The 27489-nt window shown below is 43.5% G+C and overlaps 1 long non-coding RNA gene across 2 annotated transcripts; it reads left to right on the top strand.

Moving 5' to 3' along the window:
* The first annotated feature begins 17679 nt into the window (after positions 1 to 17679).
* On the top strand, positions 17680 to 22213 carry LOC123451178. Of its 2 annotated transcripts, XR_006632104.1 has the most exons (5): positions 17680 to 18190; positions 18793 to 19113; positions 19421 to 19505; positions 20863 to 20954; positions 21055 to 22213. It is a non-coding gene; the product is annotated as an uncharacterized LOC123451178 (long non-coding RNA). The 2 variants fall into 2 exon arrangements; XR_006632105.1 differs by lacking the exon at positions 18793 to 19113.
* Positions 22214 to 27489: the final 5276 nt, after the last annotated feature.

Genomic DNA, 27489 nt, shown 5'->3' with positions numbered 1-27489 from the left:
CTCGTTACACTGCTGCTACCTGCTACACTGTTGGTTCACCTAACGTTGACGGAAACTGAGAACTTCCGTCAACGCAGCAACGGAGGCGCCATTGATACAATCGTTAGGAATAATCTACCGTCAACAGATTGTTTCTGACACCGTTGTTATCATACTACTTTGTTGTTACTACTGTGCTTGCAGATACTAATCTTTCAGGTGTGGTTGAATCTGACAAATTCAGCTGCTAATACTTGAGAGTATACTCTCACCTCCTGATTGGTTTATCAACAAATTGGGTCGAATACTCTACCCTCGAAAACTGCTGCGAACCCACACGCTGGTGGGCCATCAACAACATTCTTCTAGTTCTGTTGTTGGGGAGTGCTAGCAGCATTCTTCTGGTGTCTTTGCAGGAGAAGGTTTGTGGTCATCAGCATTCGTCTAGCTAACGCCAGAGATTGCAATCAGCATTTTTCTAGCGCCGTTGCCGGGGAGGTATTGCTATATTCTCTGAGTCACTTGGGATTTATAGCCGCTGATCACTATGAAGAATCTGAAGGATCCGAAGACCAAACTCTTGCCCTCAACTACGAGGGGAGGTAAGGAATTTCCATCTAGCTCTGCACTTGATTCACCTTCACTTATGAGTAAGTTTGCGACATCACCTCCTGCTAGAAATCTTGATTTGTCGCCTGTGCTTGATGATGCTTGTGATACTACTGCTAGAGATACTATGCTTGATACTATGCCTGAGGATACTATGCTTGATACTATGTTTGATACTATGCCTGAGGATACTATGCTTGATACTATGCTTGATACTATGCTTGATACTATGCCTGATGCTATGCCTGATACTGCTAGAGATGCTATGCTTGATACTGCTTTGCCTGATGATGCTAGAGATGCTATTTTGCCTGATGATGCTATGCTTGATACTTCTAGAGATACTCCTTTGCCTGATGTTCCACTAGGAGTGTTCCTTGATGCTCATATTGCTAGAGTTACTGCCAATGCTCATGATGCTTCTGATACTGTCGGTACAATTGAGATAGAACCTGCTTTTGCTCCAGATAGATCTAGCTCTCCTAGTTATGAATTGCCTGATATACCTGAGGGTTACATTATGGAGGGAGAGATAGCTGAGGATTTTCTTGCGTGTAAGGATGCCTATGACGCTGAGAAATTACTTCTGAAGTGGAAGGAAAAATCTCGGGAAGCTAGGATGAAAAATGCCCCGAATTTGCCACTTCGCCTATCTTTATCATCGATAAGGATTATGAATTATCTGTCGACCCTGAGATAATCTCTCTAGTCGAATCTGATCCGTTTCACGGTTATGAGTCTGAGACGGTCATAGCCCATCTTGCCAAACTATCCGAAATAGCCAACCTTTTCACTAATGAGGAGAAGATCCGCCACCATACTATATCCTTAAGTTGTTTACTTTCTCTCTAAAGGATGACGCTAAAGCCTGGTTCACCTCTCTTGCTCCTGGATGTGTGCGCAGTCCCCAGGAGATGGTCTATTACTTCTGTGAGAAATATTTCCCTGCCCATAAGAAGCAAGCTGCCTTGTAGGAAATATACAACTTTGCTCAACTCTGAGAAGAGAGTCTTCCACAAGCTTGGGGGAGGCTCATCTAGCTACAGAATGCTTTGCCTGATCACCCTCTTAAGAAGAACGAGATACTTGATATCCTTTATAACGGACTTACCGATGCCTCTAGAGACCACCTAGATAGTTGGGCCGGTTTTGTTTTCAGGGAACGAACTTTAGAACAAGCTGAGACCCTACTGAATAACCTCTTGATCAACGATAATGCTTGGACTATTCCCGAACCACCTCCTAAGCCAACTCCTAAGAAAAGAGGTATTATATTCCTCAGCCCCGAAAATATACAAGAAGCCAAGAAATCTATGCAAGAGAAAGGCATTAGATCTGAAGATGTCAAAAATCTACCACCTATCGAAGAGATCCATGGTCTTGATAACCCGATACACGTAGTGGAAGTGAATTATCTGCGTAGGTTTGATGAGAGTGATATTCCTTTTGATAAACCTACTAGCCTATCCTTTGATGAATTTGACAACTTTGTTGCCAAACAACAGAGTTTCAATGATTATGTTAGCAGACATTTGGAACAAAGTGCGCGTATGCTTAGCCATTTAAGTGCTTGTGTAGACAGAAATGTCAATGCTCTGAAGCTTCTGAGTAAACATGCCTCTATGATTACTACTCAGGTAGAAAAAGTACTTAGAGCTCAGAATGACCTGCTCAATGAATTAAATGACAACTCTATCAGAGTCATTACTAGAGGAGGCAAAATGACTCAGGAACCTTTGTATCCTGAAGGTCATCCTAAGAGAACTGATCAAGATTCTCAAGGAATCAATGCTGGTACACCTAGTCATCCTAAGGAGAAGAAGAAGGATGATAGAAACCTGCATGCCAGTTCACCAAATACTGTCACACCTAAAGAACCTAATGATATTTCTGCGTCTGATGCAGAAACACAATCTGGTGATGAACATGAACCTGGTGACAATATGGACAGTGATGTTCATAATGATGCTCAACCTAGCAATGATGAGGATGTGGAGAGTGAACCTACGGTTAATCCTGATAATTCATGACCTAAGAAGTACGATAAGAATGACTTCACTGCTAGGAAGCCTGGTAAAGAAAGGGAGCCATGGGTTCAGAGACCTATACCCTTCCCTCCTAAGCCATCCAAGAAAAAGGATGATGAGGATTTTGAGCGCTTCGTTGAGATGATAAGACCCGTCTTTCTGTAGATGCAGTTAGCTGATATGCTCAAGATGTCTCTGTATGCCAAGTACATGAAAGATATCGTGACTAATAAATGGAAGATACCAGATCTTGAGATCTCCACCATGCTTGCCAACTACACTTTCCAAGGTGGAACTCCTAAGAAACTTGGTGATCCCGGAGTGCCCACTATACCTTGCTCCATTAAAGGAAACTACGTAAGAACTGCCTTATGTGACCTTGGAGCCGGTGTTAGTGTTATGCCGCTTTCTCTCTATCGTAGACTTGAGTTGGATAAGTTGACACCCACTGAAATTTCTCTGCAAATGGCCGACAAATCAACTGCTTTCCCTATCGGCATTTGCGAGTGTGCCTGTTGTGGTTGCTAATACCACTATCTTAACTGACTTTGTTATCTTGGATATCCCCGAGGACCATGCCATGGCTATCATCCTCGGAAGACCCTTTTTAAACACGGGAGGGGCTGTTATAGATTGCAACAAAGGCAATGTCACTTTCCATGTCAACGGTAATGAGCACACAGTGCACTTTCCGAAGAAACGATATCCAGTACATTGCATCAATGCTATCAAAAAGACTTCATCGATTCTCATTGGGAGCTTTGAATGCCCTATTCCTCGTGTCAAGATGAAGTATGATTTGCTTGTTGGGGAGATACATATCCCCATTGAGGTGACTTAGTGGCTATTCGAAAATTCTTCGTTCTCTCTTGCGATTCGAGAAGGTTTTGTCATAAGGACTTGATCAATCCCATTGACGGATTTCTTTCGATGACCATGAAACGGATGAATCAAGGAGTCACATACCTCTGTTTCGAGTTTTCCTTTTCTGTTGTTTAGAAGAAAAATGATAGAATTAGTTTAGTTTTTCTTGTTTTCTGTTTTAGCGTCCCGGAGAAAAATACCTCGAAAATAAAAGTTCTCCGATGGTCGTGAAAATTTAGTATGATTTTTTCTGGAATTTTTGAAAATTTCTGGGCCTGAGAGCTGGCCTGGGGCCCATACCGGTGGGCCACAAGCCCTACCACCTCCACCTACCCCCTGGTGGCAGGGTGCAAGCTTGTGGGGCCCACAGGCACCCCCTCCACTCATTCCAGCTCTCAGCCTCTTCTTCCACCTCCAGAAAAATTGTTTCGCAGCTCAAACCCGTGTTCTTGCTCATTTGGCTGTGATTTTCGATCTCCTTGCTCAAAGCACCGTTCTCCGAACTGTTTTGGGGAAATTACTCCTTGGTAAGTGACTCCTCCATTGGTCCAATTAGTTTTTTCTCTAGTGCTTTATCCTTCGTGTATTATTGCTACCTTGGTGACCCTGTTCTTGAGCTAGAAATGTTGATTTTAGCTGGTCCCAAGTAGTTTTAGCACGTGATACGGTCTCTAGGCACTAGTAGGAGTAGTTGCTACAAGTTGTGTTAATCCTTATTCACTTTTCTTTCGAAGTCTCTAAAAATTTCAGAATTTTTCAGAGCTAGAAAAGGGAAAAGATGAGGAGGTTCTTGAGAGGCTCTTCAAGCCGTAACCACAAGGAGGATGAGAAGAATCACCCCAAGTACGTAGTCCCTCAAGTCACAGAAGTTTGAGCGTGCGAGTGGCCAAGTGATGAATTTTTGCGCGCCGCCGGACTTTATGAAGACTTTGATTGCTTGGTGGAGAACGCAGGTCTTACTGCGTTCGTTGAAGATAAGTGCCCACAATATCTCCTCCTCACCAATATTTTCGTTCAAAGCTTCAACTTTTATCCGAGGAAGAATCCTCCCATGGTTGAGTTCATGATATACGATGTTCCCCAGTGCATGACACTACAGGATTTTTGCAATGTATGCAAATTACCTTTGTTGGGGATATCCGTGACCCTCGTCCACGGGACTTGGAGGATTTCATTGGTACTATTGCTGTTGGAGAGGAGAGAGGAGTGTCTCATGTTAGAATTGCTAGCATACATTTTCCTGTGCTTCGGTACTTCTCACTATTTGTGGGAAAATGTTTGATTGGCCGTGGGGAGGCTGGATCACTTAGTTCTCCAGACCTTGCGGTTCTGCGCGAAGGCCTTTATAATGATAAGACTTATAGCTTGGGCGCTATAGTAGCTCAAAGGTTGAACCTGAACCGTTCTAAAGGTGTTGTCTATGGAGGTATCTATGCTACCCGCCTTGCCAGACACTTTGAGATACCGATTAGCCTGGGAGAGGAAGGAGAGATGCTTCTCCCTGAGAGATATCTGGATTATGACAGCATGGTTTGCCATGATTTTCTGGATAGAGATGCTAGTAGACGGATGATTTATAACCTGTTGTTTAGTCAGGGTACTCGAGAGACTATTACTTTGTCTGCTCCTTCTTTGTTTGATCTTCATGCAGGCAGGTACACTATTATGCCCGCGGACATCTACGCATATTGGGGCTTGGCCCAACCACATGCGCCCGTGCCCGAGCCGCCAATCGAGTACCAGACGTCAGTTTATCAATGGGAGCCAAAGGAGCTCACACAGCAGTGGCATCCACAGTCTGCTCCAGAGTATCCCGGAGCTGGTTATTTCCCACCTTGGGAGTAGACCAAGCTAGGCCAAAAGCCTAAGCTTGGGGCAGTACGTGTTCTCACCGACTTTACATTCATGCTTATGCTTTCACTTTGTTAGCCGGTGTTTACAGTTTGCCTCTGTATTATCCATGCTAGTTTATTTTGGTTTTCTTGTTTTCTTGTTTTGTGTCCTGTTGAGAAAACCCAAAAAGATTTTTCTTTCTTCTTTTGCTTGTTGGGAGCTTTCCCGTGTAAATAGTTTTCTTTTTCTTTGTGTCAAGGTAGAAGATATTGGTTACAATGTTTATTGGTTCTTACATGCTTACCTGTTTACCTTTCAAAGAGCCATATTACTTTGTCTTCTCCTTTGTGTTTGCCTACAGATTCAGCTTAGTCCAATGCGCTTATTAGTGTTCACATCGTTCGATCATGAAAATGAAAGGCAACAATGATGATATATGATGAAGTGACTGAGACTGAAAAGCTGGTATGAACTCTACTATTTTGTTTTTGTAAATATGACTAGCTTGTCGACCCAGATTTAGCTTTGTTGTGAGAGAACCATGTTTGCAATGACAACTTAGAGATCATAGTTTCTGATGCCATGCTTATTTAGCTGAGAGCTTATAATGGTTTGTCTTGAATGCCAACATAGATTTTGAAATGACTATGATGTAGTATGATAGGATGGTATTCTCCTTTGAATGTTTCAAGTGGCTTGACTTGGCGCATGTTCATGCATGTAGTTGAAACAAAATCAACATAGCCTCTATGATGTTCGTGTTCATGGTGATTTATATCCTGTTCATGCTTGCATTCAATGTTAGTCAGACTCATTGCATCTTGATGACTGTTGTCGCTCTCTAGTTGGTTGCTTCCCAGTCTTTTGCTAGCCTTCACTTGTACTAAGCGGGAATACTGCTTGTGCATCCACTTCCATAAACCCAAAAGTTTTTCCATGAGAGTCCACCATACCTACCTATTTGCGGTATCTACCTGCCGTTCCAAGTAAATTTGCATGTGCCATTCTCTAAACCTTCAAGAAATAATCTGTTTTGCATGCCCGAACCGCTCATGTGGTGACAGAGGGCTATTGATATCTTCCATGCTAGGAGTGTTATCCTCAGCATGTGTTTATTCACTGTCATTCACGAGAAAGGGGCCGGTATTTGGAATGCCCAGTTCCACGCTTAAATCAAAAACATAACTGTAAAACAAGACTCCCCCCGGATTGATGTTAGTATGGACGGTACCCGAGGATTCGGCTAGCTGTGGAGTGTGATTGATTGGTGGTGGGGGAGTTAAAACTTTACTTTTCTGTTTGGGAACCGCATATAGCATGAGTAGCATGGTAGATATTGAGAACTCTTGGTCATTGCGTTGACAATGAAAGCATGCCACCCAAAATTATTATCTCTGTTTTCAAAGCTTGAGCTCTGGCACCTCTGCAAATCAATGCTTCCCTCTGCGAAGGGCCTGTCTATTTATTTTCCTGTCGAGTCATCCTCCTCTTATATAAGCACCATTTAGAGAGCACCTCTGTCATTTTTATGCTATGCTTTTGATTGATATTGAGTATGACTATGACTGGATCTTTGTTGCTATGAATTACAATGTTTAGTCAACCCTTGATCTTTGAAAGTGCTCTGCATTTATGTTTTGTGGTCTCAGAATGAGCTAGCGAGATACCACCTATTCATATTGCTTCATGCTTGTTTTGATTGAAGTGTTGGTATTTGAAACTCATTATTATTTGCTCGTTAGCTGATTATGCCATTGATATTAGTTTACTGTGAGACCTTTGTGTCATTTGCTTATGTGGTTAACTTGTGATCTTGCTGAAATTATGGTTATGAGTTAGACATAGTTGCAACAACAAGATCAAACAGAGTTTGTCAAAGTTTTTCTTTCTCTCTCAGTTTGTCAACTGAGTTGCTTGAGGACAAGCAAGGTTTTAAGCTTAGGGGAGTTGATACATCTCCATCGTATCTACTTTTCCAAACTCTTTTGCCCTTGTTTTGGACTCTAATTTGCATGATTTGAATGGAACTAACCTGGACTGACGCTATTTTCAGCACAATTGCCTTGGTGTTATTTTTGTGCAGAAATCAAAGTTCTCCAAACGTCCTGAAAATTTAACTGGAGCAGTTTTGGAAAATATCAAAAATATCTGCGCCAAGTTCCACCTCAGGAGGTGAGCCAGTGGGCCACAAGCCCCTGCTCCGCCACCACCCCATGGTGGCGGTGGGAAGGCTTGTGGAGCCCACACGGCTCTGCCGCCCCAATTCCAGCTCTATAAGTTGCCTTTCGTCCCAGAAAAAATAAAAAGAGAAGTTTTCGTTGCGTTTGTGATACGGAGGCGCGCCACCACCTGTTCTTCATCTGGAGGGCAGATCTGGAGTCCGTCTTGGGCTCCGGAGAGGGGAAATCGTCGCCATCGTCATCATCAACCTTCTTCCCTCTCCAATTCCATGAAGCTCTTCGTCGTTCGTGAGTAATCTATTCATAGGCTCGCTGGGCGGTGATGAGTAGGATGAGATCTATCATGTAATCGAGTTAGTTTTGATGGGGATTGATCCCTAGTATCCACTATGTTCTGAGATTGATGTTGCTACTACTTTGCCATGATTAATGCTTGTCACTAGGGCCCGAGTGCCATGATTTCAGATCTGAAATTATTACGTTGTCACCAATATATGTGTGTTTTAGATCCGATCTTGCAAGTTGTAGTTACCTACTATGTGTTATGATCCAGCAACCCCGGAGTGACAATAACCGGAACCACTCCCGGTGATGACCATAGTTTGAGGAGTTCATGTGTTCACCAAGTGCTAATGTGTTGGTCCGGTTCTTTATTAAAAGGAGAACCTTAATATCCCGTAGTTTCCTTTTGGACCCCGCTGCCATTGGAGGGATGGACAATAGATGTTATGCAAGTTCTTTTCCCTAAGCACGTATGACGACACACGGAATGCATGCCTATATCACATTGACGAATGGGAGCTAGTCACGTATCTCTCCGTGTTATAGCTATTGCATGATGAATATCATCCAAACAAATCACCGATCCATTGCCTACGAGTTTGTCCTACTGCTGCTGGTACTACTGTTGCTACTGCTATTACTTGTCTTGCTCTGCTGCTACTATTGCTACTACTGTCGCTTGCTACTGTTGCTACTTGCTACTGCTGTCACTACTGTTGTTCCTTGCCACTGCTATTGCTCGTTACACTGCTGCTACCTGCTACACTGTTGGTTCACCTAACATTAAAGGGAACTGACAACTTCCGTCAACGCAGCAACGGAGGCGCCATTGATACAATCGTTAGGAATAGTCTGCCGTCAACAGATTGTTTCTAACACCGTTGTTATCATACTACTTTGCTGTTACTACTGTGCTTGCAGATACTAATCTTTCAGGTGTGGTTGAATCTGACAAATTCAGCTGCTAATACTTGACAGTATACTCTCACCTCCTGATTGGCTTATCAACAAATTGGGTCGAATACTGTACCCTCGAAAACTGCTGCGAACCCACGCGCTGGTGGGCCATCAACAACATTCTTCTAGTTCCGTTGTCGGGGAGTGCTAGCAGCATTCTTCTGGTGCCGTTGCAGGAGAAGGTTTGTTGTCATCAGCATTCGTCTAGCTAACGCCAGAGATTGCAATCATTCCTCCGTGTAGAAGTACAACGTCGAGTTCCACGAGCTAGCCCGATATGCCTTGCAGGACATTCCGGATCAGAAGAGCAAGATCTATCAGTTCTGAGGTGGTCAAAAAGAGGATTTGCAGCTAGCCCTCGCCTTGTACGATCCTGATGAGTTTGACAAGTTCTACAACTTGGCTCTCAGGGCTGAGGCGGCTTTGCTCAGGGTGGAGAATTCGAAGAAGCGTTTCAAAGATTCCAGCTCGTCTTCCTCAACTCGGGTGGTTCAGAAGCAACAAAAATATTGGATGTCTCCTCCTCCTCCTCCTCGGCACACACAGCAGTTCAAGCAAGCAGGTGGTCGTGGTTCTTCCCACCCACCCAACCCAGCTTTCCACCAGAGGTTTCAACAGCAGAAGCAAGGGAATCCTCAGACACAGTTCCGTCAGGCGGTAGATGTTACTTGTCACAAGTGTGGGCAGAAGGGTCACTATGACAACAAGTGCACCTCTTAGTTGCATCTTCCACCACCTCCTCCAGGCAAACCTCCAAGCAATGCTATGGTGAAGTTCAATCCTACGTATGCGAGAGTCAATATGGTGAATGCAGCTGAAGCAGACAACTCCTCAGACGTGATTTTGGGTAAACTCCTAGTTAATGAATTTCCTGCAAAGGTTTTATTTGATTCTGGTGCATCGCATTCATTCATTTCAAGGCCTTTTGTTGCAAAGCATGAGATGTGTTGTGAAGAGTTGCCTAGATCCTTAACTGTGGTTTCTCCGGGGTTGCAAATGAATTCTCGCTTCATAGTTCCTGATGTCACTGTCAAGATGGGTAATTATGCTTTTCTGGCTTCTCCTATAGTCCTTGGCAACTCCGACAATGATTTGATCCTTGGGATGGATTGATTGGCTATGAACAAGGCATCTATTGATTGTGAAGCTAAAGAAGTGAAGCTAACTCATTCTTCGGATGACGTGATTATCTTGGCAGCGCGTGATGACACGGTCCGTCTGTTTTCTTTGAATGAGAAGGGTGAGATCTCTCCAATTTCGCAAGTCCTAGTGGTCTGCGAATATGAAGATGTTTTTCTGGAAGAACTGCCAGGAATGCCTCTGCACCGAGCAGTTGAGTTCGTAATTGAGCTTGAATCGGGTACTGAGCCTGTGTGCAAATGGCCGTACAAATTGGGTCCAGAAGAGTTGAAGGAGCTGAAGAAATGTGTCGGGTCATTTGGGATAATCTCAGAGGAGCGCAGTCCCGTCAGAAGAGCTACTATTATAGCAAGCATCGTGACATGTCGTATGAGCTCGATGACTTCGTCTATCTCAAATTGTCTCCTATGAAGGGCACTCAGCGTTTTGGCATCAAAGGCAAGCTTGCTCCTCGTTTTGTTGGTCCTTTCAGAGTTGTTGGCAAGAGAGGCGACCTTGCTTATCAACTTGAGCTCCCTTCAAACTTCGCAAATGTGCATGACGTGTTCCATGTCTCTCAGCTTCGGAGATGCTTCAAGACTCCCGAGCGCACAGTTGATCTTCAGGATATCGACCTTCAACCCAACCTATCCTATCGTGAGCATCCAGTTGCAGTTCTCGAGACGACTGAGCGCAAGACCCGCAATAAGTCAATCAAGTTTCTCAAGGTGCAGTGGTCACATCATTCCGATAAAGAGGCCACTTGGGAGCGTGAGGATCACCTCCGTTCCGAATTTCCAGATTTCTTTCAGTCCTAGATCTCGGGATGAGATCTTCTTGTAGTGTGGGGGAGTTTGTAATGCCCCAAGTGTAACCTTGCCATATTTGGAAACTGTAACATCCCAAAATTTATAAATTTTGGAATGTTAATATAATTATTAGATTGATTGTTTGTTTGTTTGCTGAGTGACTGAAACTTGTGTGAAATTTGAAACTTTTCGAAACTTTTGAATGAGAGGGAATAAAATGACTTTCCCCTTCTCCGATGAATTCAAATTCAATCCTTTAAAAGCAACGAGAGAAGATGACATGACTTCTTCAACCACAAAGAATTTGAACGGAGATATTTGCATTTGAATTCTCTTGCATTTCTATCCGTTTTCTTCGTGCAAGAAATGCCGGGAAATACATTCTAAAGAGCAGAGGAACATGACCCTCAAATACCCGGGCATTATGAATGTTATTTGCACCCTCAAACTTAGAGGATCATTTGAAAATTATTTGCAAAAAGAAATAATGCTTTTAGGGATTTTTGGAAAAATAATTTTTTCTGAAATTTTTATTTTTGCCGTGGAAAAATGCCCATCATCTATATTTTATTTTTCTGATAATTTTAGTATATAAAAACTCTTTATTCCGAATTGATTTGATTTCCTTTTTAACGTTTTAGTTTCCTAGTTTTGAAAATAGGAAGTAAATCACTTTTATTAGGAATACCTCCTGGCCCATTAAAACCTTTCCCTATTTTGGCCCAACAGAGATCATCTCCTACCTCCATCTCTCCCTCACGTACAGGAAACTTGCCATCCATGGAGAGGAGATCCCCACCTCCGGGATTCGCGAAGCTCTTTCCCTCCCAGCACCTCCCGTCGCCCCTATAAGAACCCCCACACCCTCCTCTATCCATTTTCCCCAAGAACCATACCTCTCCTCGCCTCTAGCCGCAGCCCCCGCCTCGCCGGAGTTCATCTTCAACAGGAACTCGCCGGAGGTCCTGCTGCCTCCTCCCGTCGCCCCACGCCCCGCCGGCACCACCAACCTTCGGCCGGAGCCCTCCTCCCCCGCCTGGACCCCTCCGCTGCCTCGGCCGGCCACCGGAGCCACCTTCCCATCGTCTTCTCCAACTCCGGCGACTAACTCCGGTGAGATTCACGAAATCCCGTATTGCAGTTTTTTCAGAAAATTGCAATCTTAGAAAATTCATATCTATTAGTCTATAACTCCGAATTAGGTGATTATTTTTGCGTTGGATCACAAATTTTATGCAGTTTCTGTAGATATATAATTTGTCTATGTTTGGATTTATAAAAATTGAGTTAGATCAGATTTGAATTAAAGCTTGTTTTGCTTATTCCGGGAGTTTAAAAATAGGTTTTAATTTGATTCTTTTTGCTGCTGCTTACTATTGATCATATATTTTAGTAGTTTCAGTTTCAGTTTTTTTTACATATTTTTACTTGGGGTTTTTACCAAAACAGATTCTGTTTTAGTTCTTTTAGGATTATGGCTATTTTTTTTTCTATAATTGTTTTTAAATTAATTTCTTTTATATTTCAGAAAGTTTATGTTTAGTTTCTGTTAGTTAAACAGTAGGTTCTCAACAAGTTTTTATTTTTATTTTATTTGTTATCATGAAATCAATTCTACTTCCCTGATAACTTGCAATTGGTTTCTCCACGGTTTCAAATCCCGTTTGGAAATACTTTTAAATAGTTTTGTGAAAAAAATACTTTATTTTATCTTAGTTAAACTTATATCTTAGTTCCTTGTTATTATTTTCTGTTGGACAAAAACCATTTAGTGTTTGATGTAGTAGAAGACTCCCTAGTATTATTTGAAGTTTCTTTCGGATTCTTATTCACTCTCTCTTTTGTTTTGATTGCTAGAATGTTTGCTAGTATGAGTGCTTATGTGAATGATATGTTTGTTATATAGATTTCATCGGAGAGTGACGAGTAGTCTATCAAGTTATTTTCTCGAGAAATTCTTCTTCGTCAACATCACCAGGCAAGTCATCTTTGATCATGTTATTTTACCTATGTTTTCGATGCATGGTAGATCACCTTCTTTGCCCAATTGCATGCTGCCTAGGTACTTGGAAACTTTAGTGTAAGAGTAGTATCATGTGGTAGGAACACAACACCCCGACACTTGGCCCCGGGACGACAATTTCTTAATGCTATGCTTGAGTAGACGGGTTATCGGTTGAGTGTATACCACGAGTGATGCGAGATTGATATAATAATCAAGACCGGACTAAGACAAGATTTTCAAGACCTCGGACGCAATGCAACTCTGGGTGAAGGACGGTTGATCGGCTCCCTGGAAAACCCAGTGGATGCCCGGGATGCTGGAGAGGTCATGTCATCCTGCGGAAAGCTTCACCCAGGCTCAAAGAGACGGACGGATATTTTCAAGACCCAAGGCTTACCTGCACAGCCACAAGTCATTATGGGCTCTGGCTTGGTTGGACAACGCGGCGACTCTGGACAGGCGGTGCTAGCAGATGTAGACGAACGGTAGGAATGGATGGGCACCGACGGGGATTCAGAGGGACCCGTTGAAAGACCATGTTTTGATCATCCGGTCTTCAAACACCCTGAAGTGCGAGGACATACGCGGAGGCGATCAAATCTTGTGGGGAACGTGTGCAAAACTCTGCAGAGTACTCAAACCTAATCGATTAGCCGTGTCCACGGTCATGGACAACTTGAGCCAAAGGAACTAAAGTTATCTGGATTTCTCAACACCATTAATTATATTTGATGTGGGAAAATTATTGACAACTCGGGTACGAGAACTGGTTGGCGGAACCATCTCGTTAACAACAAACCTTGTAGTAACATTTTTGTTTTCAACCCCTCTTGTTGTAGGATAAAACTGGCTTTATGCAAAACTTAGCTCCACCGACCAAATATGCATGTAGAGATAGTTGATTATTACTTTTCACCCCTCTCTTATGTGACTTGCCGGCATATTCAATATGCTGACCTACACGGCTGCAACGTCTTATGTTGTAGATATTTTTCTTCGACGAGTAAGAGTACGATTCAGGGTTACGGTCTACACTCAACTTGCCGTTGGTGTTTATTGGGATTCCACTCCCTTGACTGCTTCCGCTGAGATATTTAAGGTATATATCAGTTTTACGCTATTTACATGTGATTGCACTTTGATATATACATTGATGTACTGTGTGTGCCAGCATACTGATCCAGGGATGGCACAGAAACACAGAGGCTTGACTCGTTTTGAGTCGGGTCGCTACAGAAACCTTTCATGTTTGGATCCATGTGGTCATGCTATATGAGAGTTGTCATTTCATGTCTTCTCCCTTGCATCATACCATTCGTTGCATTCATAGCATTTCTTGTGTTGTTGTTGTTGTTGATCCATATGTGTGGTGTGATGAGTGCATGTGGTGTGATGATGTGGTGTTTGTACGCTTGGGTTTCAACCTATGTTAGTTTCAAACTAGATTTCAAATGAAACCCCTTCTTCTTATTTTCTTGAGCTCAAGTTTTACTTGCTCCATTCCTGTTTTAAAAATGTAGATCATTTAGTGCTTTTTCTTGTGGATGTGGAGATGTGACTAGGGGTTTTCAAAACTTTGTTTAAATGGGGATTTATTAACAAAATAGATTAAATTAATTCTGTTTTGTAATTAATTTATTTGCTCCAAAAATCCTCTTTGTATTTTATTTAATTGGGTCATAATTCCCTTATGACCAGGGTTGTTTTGTTTTTATTTTTGGAACCCCAACATGTCCTAGGGGATTTATCTTGCTGTGTATTTGTCTTAAATGGAAAAACCCTTTGGGTTTTTCTTTCTTTCTATCTGGCGCCAGTGGATGGGCTCTCTCCCTTCCAAGGCCCATCTCCCTCTTTTCCCTAGCGTGCAGCCCATCTCCCCCGTCCCTCTTCTTCCTGACGGCGTCTTCGTCTATCTCTGCTTTCGGTCAGTCCCGAGAGAAGAGCGCGCGCGCCGTCCCCCTCACGGACGTCGAGGCCGTCCCATTCGCCCTATCTAGTGCCTTCCCCTTCGGTAGTGGGTCTAGGGTTTCTCCTCGCCGCCGCCACCCCTCGTTCCCATCTCTCTCCCTCTCCCTCTGAAGGTAAGATCCAGAGAGCGGAGAGTTCAGAGAGGTCGCCGGCAGCCTCTCCCCGCGGCGTCTGAGGCGTCCGTGAGCATGGGGCTTCTCCCGCCGTTCCATTTCCGACGCTAGCAGGGCCGCTCCTCCTTCCTGGCGTCTCCCCCGCGTCGTCTTCGCTGGAGCAAGCTGCGGGTCGTCGCGGAGGCTCCTTCCTCTTCTTCCTCTATCCGGTAGCGAGCGCTTCCCCGAGCACGCAAGGGTGAGCAGCTTCTCCCCCTCCTTCCTCTTCCCTCGCGTAGAGTCTCCAGAGGCGCGCAGCGTCGCCGTTTCTGTCGCCGTCGCTGCCATGTCGAGGTGCTTTGGTGCGCCACCGTAGCGGGCCTCCTCCTACTGCGGTTGGCACGGGAATGGATCTCTGGTAGACCCCTCTTCCTCCCTTCTAGAGCCGCCGTGCCAATTTGGCCCGTAGCTACGCCGGCGTGGTTCCCCTGTTCCGGTCACCGTCGATCTGTCGAAGGAGCAGAGGGGATGCTCAAGAGAGCAACGCCCCCCTCTCTGGTAGACTCCGATCGTGTAGCACAGTGGTTGCTGTTTCTTGTGCAACAGTCAGGTTGTGGGTTCGATCCCTGGTGAAGTCCCCCTTTTGTTTTGGTTATTTGTTTAGCACAGTGGCTCGACAGCAGAGCTTAGCCGGCATGATTCCCCTTCCCTGTCGAAGTGGATGTGGCTAGCGCAGTGGTGAGGTGCTGGTTGTGCATCAGAGAGGTCCTGGGTTCGACCCCAGTGCACCTCTTTCTATTTTTTGCTTTTTTGCATTGTTGTTTCACTTGGCTTTGCTTGGGCAGCAAGTTGATTGTGTTTACATAAAAAACAAGTAGGTTTTACCACTTTTTATTTTAGCTTGTGTGTGTATGAGTGTGTGGGCAAGTTCTTGCATGTGTGGGCACTTGTGGGTGTTTGTGTGTATGTGGGCACTTGTGGGTGTTTGTGTGTATGTGTGCATGAGAGCATATGCACTAGTGTGTGTATGTGTGTGGGTTACCCCCACATACTTGTGCAAGTTTGCACAAACTCATGTGAGTATGTGCGTGTGTGCAAGTGCTTGTGCATGCACTAGTGTGTGTGGGTGGTATGTATGTGATGAGTGTGTGTATGTGCTTTAGTGTATATGTGAAGGGATGAGGATATACATATGTGTGTGTGTGCATGTGGGTGCACCCATGCACATGTGCATGATGGTCTACCCCCTCATGAGACCATTCTTGTGTGTGTGTGGGTATGTATTTGTGTGTAGGTGTTCATGCATGTGTGTGTGTGGGCATGAGTGCACCTATGCAGTTGTGCATGAGGTCTAACCCCTCATGCTTTCCAATAAGTTGATTTGATGGTGTATGAACCTTGTGTGTGTGCATAGGTAGGTATAGAGGTGCCATATATGCTTTATTCACATGTGATAATGCTCCTATATGCTTATAGTGATTTCTATGTTGTTTTTCGAGCTAGCTTTGTGCCTACATGTTCCATGCAAGTACCCATGTATTATATATGGATTTGGGGTAGAATCATCCCAGGAATCCATTGGTGGAATCAGATTTCACTTTAGAGCAACTTCATAAACTGTCATTTTTTCTGTCTTGATGCCATGTTTAGAGCTTGGTGTCATGTGGTGTGTTGGCCCTATGAGGATGAATCCTTGATGTGGCAGTAGTGGGTGAACCCCTCTACAACATGGAGTCTTTGTTTTATACATAGGAGTTTGTATGCACTTGTTGTGCCTTGTCAAAGTTGGCACTTGGCTGGAATTGTCACCTTTGTGAAAATCTTTGATTTTCACTAAGTGTGAGAATCTGCCGTTATTGTCTTCCCTTGTTGATGTGGTTGCACAAGCTCATGTGTTGGGAATCAGCCCAAGGAACAAACTAAGGTTTGTGAGATTTTGGGTTTATCTAGCTCTTTATTAAATTTCATGCTCTTTCATTTCCTGTAGATATAATTTTGGAGGCTGCCAAAATGCTTGAGAGCATAAGCAGCTGGTGAAAATTTGAGATTTTCACTAAGTCCCAGACATCTGTTATTTTTGTCCAAGTTTGTGTCCATAGATCTTCCCATTTGTGACTCCTTTGTATAAACTTCTTGCATAGGCTTGTAGAGCTTTTGAATGGCTTTTGCCACATATCTTGTTTGGCACATTTGGGTGGCTATAGGTACTTTGAGTGTTGTAGACAAACTGCTATGATGTTGTTTAGAACAGATTGCATGTTTTAGTTGTTTTGAAGCTTGTGTGAGCATTGTTGACGGTGTGGTGTGTTTCTTTGCACCACCCCACTTACATTTGTTTGTTTGATCATGTGGCAACCTGGGAACACCAGAAGAGTGTCATTGGAGTGTGCTTGTGGTGGATTTGAACTATAGGACTCCATATCTTGTTTTGTAGTTTCCGGTTGATCCATAGCTCTGTTCTCTACGTTCTGTATATGTTTTTGCATCGTTTTCTCGTGATGCACCTGTTCATACTATTCCCATGCATGTCAAGATAGCTTAGTGTGAAGTTCTGTCCAGAAGTTTATCTTCTCATCTCATGCATATGAAAGTGACTAGAATAGTGATGCATGCTTCCTTCTCATCTCATGCATCATATTGTTTGTTGCATAATGTTGCGTTGGTGTTCATTGGCTGTTATTTTTATCTTGGGTAGCACCGGGATCGAAGAGCGAGTACGTGGATTCTGGAGAGTACGTGCAGGACGATCAAGAGCAGTTCCAAGTTGAAGACATCACAAGCAAGATGACCGTGACCTTGATACCGTATCTAGCTTTGTTATGCTTAGATCAGTATTCTGAATGTTGTGCTCTTAAGTGAAGCTAAGTATCAGATTATCATTCTTATCAGTTTAGAATATGTTATAGAGTCCATTCTCTGTCTTATGGCTCGGTTTCAGTTATAATAGAACAATAACTCGTCATTGTAGCAGCCTTAGCAGCTCTACCTCGAGGGCAACGCGCTCTCCGGCGGCCTCGAGTTCCTGGAGGCCCTGGTGATCCGCGACATGGGGCGGATCGGGGTTACCGTCCCGAGAACCCTCTCGGGGCTCACGCGCCTCCAGCAGCTCTACCTCGAGGGCAACGCACTCGCCGGCGGGGTACCCGGGAAGATGTTGTCCAGGATGAGCTCCCTCCGCTACCTCTCGCTCGCCGGCAACCGGCTGGAGGGCACGCTGTCGCCGGAGCTCGGGGACGTTCGCGGTCTAGTCTGAGGAGCTCCTCGTCGCTTCCGTGGCTTAATGACACGGACATTCTCTCTTTTGCTTTGTTGTTCATTTATGATGTTGTGCACTGCAGTAGATAGGAATCCAGGGGAGAAGTGTAGGAACTGGGCATCGAGGACGTGACGCCGGAGCGGCTGTCCGGGCTCATCGCGGCTATGCCGGCCTCGTCGACAAGGTCCCCTCCATGAAGGCATTCCACTAGTACGGCACCTGCCCTCACCGCCACCAACCCCCTCTGTCAGTTCTTGCACCTCCTGCCTGTGCCGTCCCTCTAGTTTGCTACTGCTGTGGCTGCCGGGGTTGCGCCCGGTAGGTGCTCGACGAATTGCCTGCCTCGGATGTCATTCTTCCCTGTGCGGCTGCTAGGTTGGAAGGCCATGTGATCGCTTTAAAATGACGGATTCAAGTAGTAAACCAGCTATTTCTCTTGGATCCAGGCAGGGGAACCAGTCTAGTCATTCAAATCAGCACAGTCAAACTAAAAACTAAAGCTGATTCAGCTAATAGAAAACTTACTCGGGGAAAAATCACAGCACCCTTCTTCCGATTGCAGGTTGTTTGATGCGTGCGTCCGACCTGTTCATGTCGATCCTAGCTGAGTTGCTTTGCTAGAACTACTGTTTATAAAGATTAGTGGTTGAGCTGAGACGCATTGCCCGTGGACGTGGAGTGAGCTTTCTGTAAGATGCGATTGTTGATGCAGCTAGTATAGTAGAATTTAGAAGCTAGACGTAGTTCTTAGTTCTTGCTGTATTTTGGAATGAAGGTACCTGCTGATACATTTCTATTGATGGAAAATTCAGAATACAACAGTGCAGAGATATGGCCGTCCTTCAATGAACCTGCCCAGAATTTCAGGACGCGGATTTTTTTAGCTGTGTTGTGGGTCATAAAACGTGCTTGTTCTGCATCCACAAATGGTCCGACACACGTACGTACCACCCCAATCAGAAGAAATTGCTGAAAGTCTGGTTACACAATGCTAGCCCAAAGAAGTTATTGTAACAGTATCATGCATGATCCCTGGACTATATTGAGAGTTTGGTACCAAGGGAAATGACTGCAGGGCTTCAGGCTCCCAGACAGCATGCGTATTACTACGGTGAAACGAAAAATGTTTTGAGGTATGTGTATACAAAGCAATATCAGCATGTGGTGCTAGGATGCCATCAAAGATGTTTGCTGGATTTATTATATTGCCCTGTATTAGAGCTGTTTTTCGACTGCAATTTCTTCCTTACTAAGACTATACGTTCACTTCCACACGACCATGTATATTTTATTAGTCAGTGTATATGTTGCAAGATTGTTACCATTGGATATCCCTTCATACGCAATGAACATCTTTAGTATTATTAGTTCTGCTAATTTGATTATATCTCAAACGTTACTGAAAATGGTTTAATATGTTCTTTAACTACTTGTTTACAGGTGGTATTGTGGAAAGGAGACTAATGTTGATTCCTGCTATTAGTCTCACCATTGGCTCCCTTCAGTACAGTCTGGATGCCCAGAGGTTTGCTCTTCTTGTTCATTTTGTAGTACTACTTTACTCTTCTCACTAGCAAAATAAACCCACCCCTTGATAACGCTGACCAGTTGAAAACAGAACACTGTCTAGCTGAAGAGGATAACTGTGATTGGAATTGCACAGATTTGGCACAGCAGATTGATAGAATTTGGTAATGACCCAGCTTATATTTTACCGTAAAGTAACAAAATTGCCAAACATAAACTAAACTAGGGCTCTTCTTGTTCATTTTGTAGTACTACTCTTCTCACTGACAAAATAAACCCACCCCTGATAACACTGACCAGTTGAAAACAAAACACAGAACACTGACTAATTGTGATGCGAAGTTCAGGTAATTGAAACAGCAGCTTATATTTTTCATAATGTAAATAAAATTGATGAAAATAAACTAAATTAGGGCTCTAATTTAGTTTTTGGCTTTCTAATTATAATTGCTGAACATAAACCAGGATCCCATTCACTCATAGGATAACAGTGATCACACTGACTAATTGATGGCAAAAGAATAAGAGTGATGAATCGATCGTCCTGAGCCTCCCAGCGGGGCACCAGACCACTTGGTGGGTCCTGCCTTAATCTCTCTCTGTTGTGCTGCGGTTCGTAGCACGATTTTTTGGTTTTGGTTTGATGGTCCAACCCTCTCAACCATCGTTGTTGCCGTCGGAAAAAAACTGACTGCGACCGGTGCCGTCAGGATAAGCTTCAGGCCAGGTTATAAGACGTGGATTTTCGTCGTCGTCGTCTTGGGGTGGTGTCGCTGTCCACGGCACGTCCGTATGTGCGGCATTTTTGGGCCGACGGGGTTGGAATATGATGACAGTTGATGCCATTAGACGAAATTCCTGCTCCGCTATCACTTACTTTCTGAGCTGGACACTTCACTGTCTGTGTTGTATTGTAGGCAGTTCAATACTTGGGTGTACTGTACGTGCAAATGAATGCACAGCACACAGCACAGTAGTTGGTAGAAGTAGAAATGTTCTAGCTTGGTGTTCACTGGCCGTACGCAGGCTGTCCGTCACTGCCGATCCCACCTGCAAATGGATCTGCGCGCACCTGCCCGGCCGGGCACGACGATCTCGTGCCCTTCTTCAGTGCCCTGCTACAGCGCTCCCACCATTACTATAGTCGAATATGCATGGTGTACTTATATTTCTCTTATATTGTTTCCATATTATGCACTTATGCTTAGTGAAAACTGACAACAGTCAATAACCAGTGAGAGTACCTTACTATATCATGTCCAATAATAATTACTATGGTATTTGATGCTGCCTTCTTTTTTGACATGCTGAGTGCCCCCTTCCTATGGCATGATCATAATTTGTCATTGCATTAGGAGTCGAGTTGGGTGGGCTTCCAAGGAGAGGAGTATCCCATGCATTAAGAGCCGAGCTAGCTGTGCTTCCATTGAGAGGAGCACTCCTGAAGGTGTCAACATTTTTTTATTTATGCAGTTGTCCATCTAGAATGTCTGAAAGTGTAGCTCTCTTGTGATATCAGCTGACGCCAGTGACATTTGCCATTACAGAAGATGATTTTGTCCTGTGTCATGCTTCCAGGAAAAGTTCAAGCTCATACGAGCCAACGACGATGCTACTATGTTGGACGCTCTCTCACTCAGCACCCCCAATTAGACTGCTTCGCAGCTTGACAATCGAAAAGAAGAACTCTGTTCAGGTACATATATTCGGTAGTAACATATGGAGTCATCAAATATCTTGTGGCATGATTGCCCAGTGGGCAAGACTGACCGGCAAAATCTACTAAAGCAGAAAGGGTGTGTTGTTTGGATTACAGGCCTTAGTGGTACACGTAATTCAAGATTACCTAGGTTGTGAGGTGTGCTTCATGAAATGCGAGTGCATTTTTTGAGTTATTTAAGTATGGGTCATTCAACTACATTTTTTGCCTACAGACCGGTATATCTTACTTTAGATTAATCATTTCAGCTTCACACAATTAATTAAGGCCAAAAGGGGTCAATTTTAGGACTCTTCATAATTTAGCTGTCATTTTTTTGTATTATTATTGTTCAGTCCATCTTTATAGGTTACATCATATTAAAGTATTAAATTCATCACAAAATAACTTCCAAGTGCTCAAAGGGCAACTCTTAAAATTGCCAAGAGTAAAATAATCTCATGCAAGTTTTTGATCTGAGTCACTCATGTGTTTTGAAGTCAGCGAGGGATCCCCTTATTTCCTCTCGTGCTACTTCTGGTTCATATATTGCATAAAATTCGGAGATTTCACTTGATACAAGTGGAACATCTGGAGTTTTGTGCGAATACTTCCTATCATGTGAATCAGTGGTAGTTGGTTTAATTGGCTAGACTCAAACTTCTCGCATATGAGTTCAAAAACATTTGTCGCTTCAAGGTTTCCACCATGGATTGCTTGTTTTTGTGCCTTGTTTCTATTCTTGATCTGTATCTTGTAGCTCTTAAAAATATGGTTGTTTCTTCTACAGGACCTCCAGGCCTAAGAAAGTTGAAGTGCGAAGCCTTGAAAACAATTGTGTGAAGCTCTACTTATCCAAGAATGCATATTATATATTGTAATAATAGACATATCTGCTTTGTAACAGACTGGAAAAATTGTAATATACTACCTTCGTGTTAATTTGATGAATTTCACATGTTCTTTCTGCTCTATTTGAAATATTCATATCGTATGCGATTTGAAAATGTGTGAAATGAAAACCTGACTAGAACTTCTTGACATATGGGACAAATTATGAGAAGAACATGACAAGTGGGACCTACACACAAAACTGAAATTCAAAAGGCCAAGGCTGAAACTGGACCAAATGTATTTGGGCACTAAAAGGCCAGGGCCCAAATTATAATGATACAAAAAAATTCGAAAAAATACTAAAGTGGATGTAAATAGGCTAAGGCCCAAAAAGAAGCCCAATAAGAAAAATCCCAAAAAAATAAAATCGACCCATGTGATCAATTGAAATGGGTTGGGCTGATTTCAACCATGATGTTTTGATTTCGTCGTAATTTTGCCACGTAGGACTGCCACGTAGGACTGGGTTTGATTGCCAACGATGATTTAGGATCGTCGTAAAGGTTACGACAATCCAGGAATCGTCGTAGAAGTTACGACGATTTCGATCAAAACGTCGGTGTTGTTCATTTGTGACGCTCCGTTTTCGATGCTTGGTTTTTCGTCGTGAGATCGTCGTAAATTAAAAACCGTGACGATGTAGCGACGAAAAAATAGCGTCGTGTATTAGCATATTCCTTGTAGTGAGAATCACGTTTCCTTCGATATATGCTCGTTGCCTACCACTTGATAACTATGCCTCATGTTAATGCCATGAAACCCAAACACCTTCCCCTCCTAGCAAATGTTGTTTGGCTAAGTAGGCTTGCTCAGCTTCTAATGATTAGCTTTGCTAGTTGCAGGTGCCAGTTGTCTCATGTGATAACATGAGCACTTTTGATATCATTATGATTAAACTGCTATTTAATTAATGCACCTATATACTTGGTAAATGACGGAAGGCCTAGCCTTTTGCCGGGTGATTTGTTCCGTTATTGCCGCCTTAGTTTCGGCTACCGGTGTTTGTTTCCATAACTGATCGCTCCTAACACGTTCGGGGTTGTTATGGGTGATGTCTACTACGCAACCTTCTCCTTGTAGACGTTGTTGGGCCTCCAAGTGCATAGGTTTGTAGGACAGTAGCAAATTTCCCTCAAGTGGGTGACCTAAGGTTTATCAATCCGCGGGAGGCGTAGGATGAAGATGGTCTCTCTCAAGCAACCCTGCAACCAAATAACAAAGAGTCTCTTGTGTCCCCAACACACCCAATACAATGGTAAATTGTATAGGTGCACTAGTTCGGCGAAGAGATGGTGATACAAGTGCAATATGAATGGTAGATATAGGTTTTTGTAATCTGAAATTACAAAAACAGCAAGGTAACTAGTAACAAAAGTGAGCACGAACGATATTGCAATGCGTGGAAACAAGGCCTAGGGTTCATACTTTCACTAGTGAAGTTCTCTCAACAAAGATAACATAATTGGATCATATAACTAGCCCTCAACATGCAACAAAGAGTCACTCCAAAGTCACTAATAGCGGGGAACAAACGAAGAGATTATTGTCGGGTACGAAACCACCACAAAGTTATTCTTTCTGATCAATCTATTCAAGAGTTTGTACTAGAATAACACCTTAAGATACATATCAACCAAGACCCTAATGTCACCTAGATACTCCATTGTCACCTCAAGTATCCGTGGGCATGATTATACGATATGCATCACACAATCTCAGGATCATCTATTCAACCAACACATAGGACTTCAAAGAGTGCCCCAAAGTTTCTAGCGGAGAGTCAAAACGTGTGCCAACCCCTATGCATAGGTTCCCAATGTCACGAACCCGCAAGTTGATCACCAAAACATACATCGAGTACTCACATGAATCCACGTGTACCAGCCCATATGCATAGGTTCCCAATTGTCACAAACCCGCAAGTTGATCACAGTAGATAGACACGTGCAAGACATACATCAAGTGTTCTCAAAGACTCAATCCGATAAGATAACTTCAAAGGGGAAACTCAATCCATTACAAGAAGGTAGAGGGGGAAGAACATCATAAGATCCAACTATAGTAGCAAAGCCCACGGTACATCGAGATCAAGACATCTCAAGAACACGAGAGAGAGAGAGATCAAACACATAGCTACTGGTACATACCCTCAGCCCCGAGGGAGAACTACTCCCTCCTCATCATGGAGATCGTCGGGATGATGAAGATGGCCACCGGAGATGGATTCCCCCTCCGGCAGGGTGCCGGAACGGGCTCCATATTGGTTTTTGGTGGCTACAGAGGCTTGCGGCGCCGGAACTCCCGATCTAGGTTTCTTTCTCGAGGTTTCCGTATTTATAGGAATTTATGGCGGTGGAATTGTGTCAGTTGGGCCCACGAGGAGGTCACAAGCCTGCACGGTGCGACCTGGGGGGTAGGCCGCGCCCCATGGGCTTGTGACTCCCTCGTGTCTCTTCTGGCCTTCTTCCAAAGCTTCGGGGGTCTCTTTTGGTCCAAAAAAATCATCGTAAAGTTTCATTCCATTTGGACTCCGTCTGAAAAAGGGTCAAAAACACGGAAAAAACAGAAACTGGCACTTGGCACTGAGTTAATAGGTTAGTCCCAAAAAAGATATAAAATAGCATATTCATGCATATAAAACATCCAAAGTTGACAAGATAATAGCATGGAACCATCAAAAATTATAGATATGTTGGAGACGTATCAATGGGGACCCCCTTGATAAATCGTGTAGTGTTAAGGCTCGTCTGGCAGGACCCAACATTGGTTTTAATTTGCTAATCACCTGATAATAATTTGCATAGGGAATAGCTACCCCGGGGAATTAATCAACAACCCGGGCCAGTGCTCCTCATGAGTGTTGGTCCACCCTGTCAACCACCGGTGGCTACCAGGGGCAACTCTATGTTTGGCCTACCGGGAGTTTGGACAATCCGTCGTGTCCTGAGAACGAGATACACGACTCCTATCGGGTTCGTCGACACGTCGGGAGGTCTTGCCAGATTTGTCTTACCTTAGCGATATATCTTGCGTATAGTAATCCCGGTGAAACTTTGGGTCTCCTCAAAGTTGAGGTTTTCCTCTAAGGAATCCGAGGAGATCACGAGATTCATGATAGAGGATTACTTTGCGGCCAATGACCGTTTGTGATGGACTAGTTGGAGCACCCCTGCAGGGTTTAATCTTTCGGAAAGCCGTGCCCACGGTTATGTGGCAAACATGGATAATTTGTTAACATCCGGTTCTAGATAACTTGAATTAACTCTAATAAAACTGCCAACTGTGTGTGTAACCGTGACTGTCTCCTTCGAAGACCTCTATTCGATCGGGAACACGGTGGGGTTATGTTTGACGTAAGTAGGTGTTCAGGATCACTTAGTGATCATCTAGTCTTCGACCGCTCGCGTAGACCACCATATCAATAACTCTGATCTTCGTAAGTTAGCCACCATATAAGCTTAGGATGCTACAACCTATACACTGAACCTTCCTCACCTAATAACTTGACTAGTTTCGGTACCAAGGTCATCCGATTGCTGAGTCCTCGTGGCTCACAGTTTACTACAACACCCCAACAGGTACAGGTACGCCCGACAAAGGAGATCTGGATGGCACGCAGCTGCCGTGGCAGTACGATGAGGAGAACGACCGACTGTACGTGAACTATCCGGAGGACTGAGGCCTTGGTCGTGATCGTGGGCCAGCATGCAGAATATCATAGTCTTTTCCTTGTTTCAGGAAGTTCGTAGCGGGACTAACTTGTCTGAATAATTGTGTGGATGTAAACCTTATATTATACTATGTCAGATGGCAAATGTATGCCCTATTTGTCATTCTTCGTTTATGTATTTGCTATGATTATCTCGCTTGCGAAACGCTTAGATGCGCCTCTTTCCCTTTTGGAGCATCGCCCCCAAAATAGGAAAGGGCCGCATCTTAGTCGTTACAGTCTTTCCCTATTAAGTACTTGGGTGTGCCTTTGCACTAGGAAAAAATACACAGGGAAGATCCCCAACCAATCATTGATAGGATCATTAGATGTATTTCTGGGTGGTTAGGCAAACATCTTACCTACAAAGGGAGACTGATTCTTCTTTGTGCTTGCATTGTCAGTATTCCTGCTTAGCTTACGACAGTGATTAAGTTTCCAAAGTGGGCCATTGAGGCCATTAACTCTCAAATGGCACATTTTTCTAGGGGCATGTAGGGGACCAACACAAATATCACCTTGCTAATCGGGGATTGATTGCTAGGAAGAAATCCTTTGGGGGTTTAGGGTTACCTAACCTTAAAGAGTTTAATATGGCTTTTATTGGCCTCCTGGGGGAAGAGATTCTTTGACAACAACAAAAAAGACTGGAAAGATATCATCTCTTTAAAGTATAACACTGAATCCCCCAATATTCTTTGGTCTGAATCTGATAATCGATCTTCTTTCTGGAAGAGTGTAACATGGCTCTTAATGCCTCCAAGACATTCTATAGGTGGAAAATTGGTAATGGTAGGAGTATTAAGTTCTGGCATGATGTATGGGTTGGGGATTGTTCCCTGAAGGTTCAATTTTGGGAGTTATTTTACATTTGCAACCAATCTGACTGCAATGTCTCTCGGGTTTGGGATGGTGTAGAACTTAAACTTTCCTTTAGAAGATGTGTTGATATTAGAGGGGTGGATAAATGGAACCAATTACTTGATATTATTTGAAAGATTCCTCTATCTGAGTCCCCTGATGTTCCAATATGGATGTTGGAATCAAAAGGGCTATATTCTGTTAAGTCATTTTATAATGTTGTTAACTTTGGTGGGGTGGCTTCTACCATTGGTGACAAATTATGGAAAATTCTCTGTCCACAAAATATCCATGTTTTCCTTTGGCTAAGTGTGTATAATAAAGTTCTAACCAGAGATAATTTGGCTAAGAGGAAAAATGTTGAGGATCCTTCTTGCTTATTCTGTTCTGAACTGGAATTTGTACAACATCTATTCTTTGATTGTGTAGTGGCTAAATGCATCTGGAAACTTCTTGCGGATTCCTTTCAAATGCCAATTATGTCATGTTTCAAAGACATTTGTGCCTTGTGGCTGGTTCATGAGAAAGAGCCAGTTCATAACATGATTGTGGCTACCTCCTTATGAAGTATTTGGAGACTAAGAAATGAATTTTGTTTCCAGGGTCGAACATGGAAAAGTCTGTACTGCGTTCTTGTGAAGCTTCGAAGTTTTCTCCGGCAATTTTTTGTTCTCTATGACGCCACACAGGAGGTGGTACTGCGGCAATTCATCTCTAAACTTGACAAATTCAGAGGGGAACTTCTGCGCATTGCCTGGAGGAGCTGATTCTGAAGTTTCTTGTGTTGCTGTTAAATAGTTTTTATTCTGTTTAGCGGTT

Source organism: Hordeum vulgare, chromosome 4H (genome assembly GCF_904849725.1).
Source record: "Hordeum vulgare subsp. vulgare chromosome 4H, MorexV3_pseudomolecules_assembly, whole genome shotgun sequence".
NCBI classification, from domain to species: Eukaryota; Viridiplantae; Streptophyta; class Magnoliopsida; order Poales; family Poaceae; genus Hordeum; species Hordeum vulgare.
Note: the sequence above shows the minus strand (reverse complement) of the source record. Positions and strands in the feature narration are given on the sequence as shown.